This window comes from Syngnathus floridae, unplaced genomic scaffold (assembly GCF_059516105.1).
Source record: "Syngnathus floridae isolate MCC-2025c unplaced genomic scaffold, RoL_Sflo_1.0 HiC_scaffold_33, whole genome shotgun sequence".
Lineage (NCBI taxonomy): Eukaryota > Metazoa > Chordata > Actinopteri > Syngnathiformes > Syngnathidae > Syngnathus > Syngnathus floridae.
Window position 1 is genome coordinate 293241 of NW_028284062.1, and position 2979 is coordinate 296219.

General features: G+C 53.8%; 1 long non-coding RNA gene across 1 annotated transcript; it reads left to right on the forward strand.

The window, feature by feature from the left end:
* The first annotated feature begins 1277 nt into the window (after nt 1-1277).
* On the forward strand, nt 1278-1931 carry LOC148378594 (uncharacterized). The gene is made up of 3 exons (XR_015855758.1): nt 1278-1433; nt 1520-1618; nt 1704-1931. It is a non-coding gene; the product is annotated as an uncharacterized LOC148378594 (long non-coding RNA).
* Nucleotides 1932-2979: the final 1048 nt, after the last annotated feature.

Below are 2979 nucleotides of genomic sequence, written 5' to 3' on the forward strand. Positions count from 1 at the left end.
AGAGTGGATTGAATAGAGGAAGCCCTTGACCTCTAGTCAAAACATAGCAAGGGGTGTTTTACGACTTTGTGTAGGAAGGGATAAGCGATAGGGATAAATAAGGGATAAATAATATTATTTATTACAGGTCGCAGTCAAAGTCAAAGCAACACAATGATACGATAAAGATAATCTGGAAAACCCTGACACACCCTGTAGTTGTCACTTTTGGAAAAGACGAGCGTCCCTCCAATCATCGCCGGTGACGTGTTTTTCAGGCTCTGGAGACAGGAGCTCATGTCAGAAATGTCATTGTGAGTCGCGTTTGTTTCTGCGCCGGAGCCGTTCGTTCCCTTTGCATCCAAAGAATCTCAAAGGCGGATTATTTGTGTCGACAGGAGAGAGATTTGCTGCTACGATACCGACGTCGAGAATCTCTGAGGAGGAACAAAGCGTGAGGTCCTGCAAGGTGAGTCTGTTTGTTTGCGGCTGCTTGGTGTTGCGCAAGATGAAATGGCCTTTTTCTCGCTATCGTTCCTCTCGTCGATTCATCGTGAGGTGTCGCTTCAGTTTGTTCAGAGAGATGTTTGCTTCCGCGCCCGCAGGTCATCGAAACATTTTACGGCTACGACGAAGACGTGTTGGTGGACTCGGACGGATCGTCCTTGTCTTTTCACACCGACAGAACCCCCGACACGGAACCCGAAGAGGTAGCCCGCCATTTCTGCCAGCGTATTGGCACCAAACATTCCTCTTCAGCCTGGAATCGGACTCGTCTTTGCGTCGCGGGTGCTTTGTCGCCGGTCTGACTGATTCTGGTACTAGTGCTGTGTTGCATTGGTGTGTGCATGAAGAGGCGGAGCTTCGCTACCGCCAGCTGACGCAAGAATATCAAGCGCTGCAACGAGCCTACGCTCTGCTAGCCCAGACCAGCGAAAGGGGACTACGACGCCGAGAAGGAGATCAAGGTGGCGCCCCTTCCCGCAACCCCCGGCCGGGTCGCAGCCTCCCCGTTCTCACCCAGCCTCGGGTGTTCTCTGGTCTGAAAGGAGGAGGAGGAGCCTCCCTCCTCCTCCTTTCAGACCAGAGAAAAGCTGATGGTAGAAATGGGTCACTATCAAAGCAGAGTAGCAGATCTGGAGTCAGCGCTGAAGCAACAAGGACAGGTAAGCTCATCAATGAGCACACCTTTTTCTCAGACAAAATAGCTACATTCTTCAGTCACTCATCCGTCTGGCATTACTGGACCAACCCCCCCCCCCCCCCCCCCCCCCCCGAACGTGGCTGGGAAAATGCGGAGAAAAGCAAATGTCATTTTCCAGTCAACCAAAGAATTTGTGGATGAAAATGACACAACATTCCAAAGCTGTCCACGCGTTTGTCTCTTCTAGAATGTCAAGTGGGTGGAGGAGAAGCAGCTGCTGCGTCAGAGCAATCAGCAGTTGGCCGAAAAGGTGACGGAAAGAAAGGCGCTGGGCGGAGTCGCTTGGCGTCACACCTGTCGGGAAGCCCCGCAGATGAGGTCTGACTGTCTTTTCAGGTCAGGCGGATGGAGGCGGAAGAAGCGCGTCTGAAAGAGCACATCCAGGATATCCGAGACCAAAACGAACTGCTTGAGTTCCGCATCCTGGAGCTGGAGGTGGGAAGACTCGCACAAGCGTGTTGAGGCCAGAGATGTGACGGACGGACGGACGGACGGACGGATGCATGCCTCTGCCTTTCAGGAGAGGGAGTGGCGCTCCCCCGTCTTGAAGTTTCTGCAAGTCCGTTTCCCAGACGGCCTCAGCCCTTTGCAGATCTACTGCGAGGCCGAGGGCGTGAGCGTACGTAAGGCGTCCCTCGCAACCCTAACCTTAACCCGAGGTCCCAGAACACCTTACATTGCTCCTTGCGCCTTTCCCCCGGACATCGTCATCAGTGATCTGATGAAGAAGCTGGACATCCTGGGCTATAACGCCGTAAGTGTATGTCGAACTCCTTATGTTCGCACTCCACGAGACTCGGCGGCTCAAATGTGACTTTTGGAAGGCTTTGCGCTGAAAGAAGCTTGTTGACGCTGTGCCTTTGGGCTCTTGCAGAATCTCACCAACGAGGAGCAGGTGGTCGTGATTCACGCCAGGACCCTTCTCACCCTAGCCGAGAAGGTAACGCGCACGTCCACGCACGCTCTCGCATTCTGCTTATGTGACAGCAGCCTTTCCTCAGTGGTTAGAATACATCAAAGTGACCAAGTCAGCACTTCAACAGAAGATGTTGGACATTGAAAGTGAGAAGGTAGACAGACACGCGACATCAGCCAAGGGGAACTCCGGCAATGTGCCCCAACAATTCTGACCTTGAGCTGTGCTAGGATATGTTCTGCAAGCAGAAGGGCTACCTGGATGAAGAGTTGGACTTCAGGAAGTGTTCCATGGACCAGGCTCATAAGGTAAGCCGCCCTCAAATCTCCCGCCGGACCACTGATGGACGAGGATTGCGGCCCAGAGGATCCTGGAGCTGGAGGCCATGTTGTACGAGGCGCTACCGCAGCGGGACTGCCCCGCCACGGACGGCGAAAAAGCCAGCCACGCTGGCGTGAATGACGTGCTGACGGCGGATCAGAGAGAAGAGCTTAGGAGCGCCGTGGACCAATGGAAGCGAGCCCTGATGTGCGAGTTGAGGGAGCGCGACGCTTGCATCCTCCAAGAGAGAATGGATCTGCTGCACAGCGCGCAACAGGTAAGGGCCCAAAGCCAGCCCGGCACTTACTTGCACGCTTACTGGCTTTTGAATGCCACTTTCCATTTGTCCGTCCTAGAGGAACAAAGAGCTGAAAGAATTCATCGAAGCTCAGAAGAGACAAATCAAACAATTGGAGGAGAAGTTTCTGTTTCTCTTTCTATTCTTCTCCTTGGCCTTCATTCTGTGGCCCTAACACCAGCTGGTGAGTGAGCTCCAGCGGCACCGCACTCGACACCTCCGATACACTGCCAGCCGGTCTCAGACGTTGGCAGACGCTCC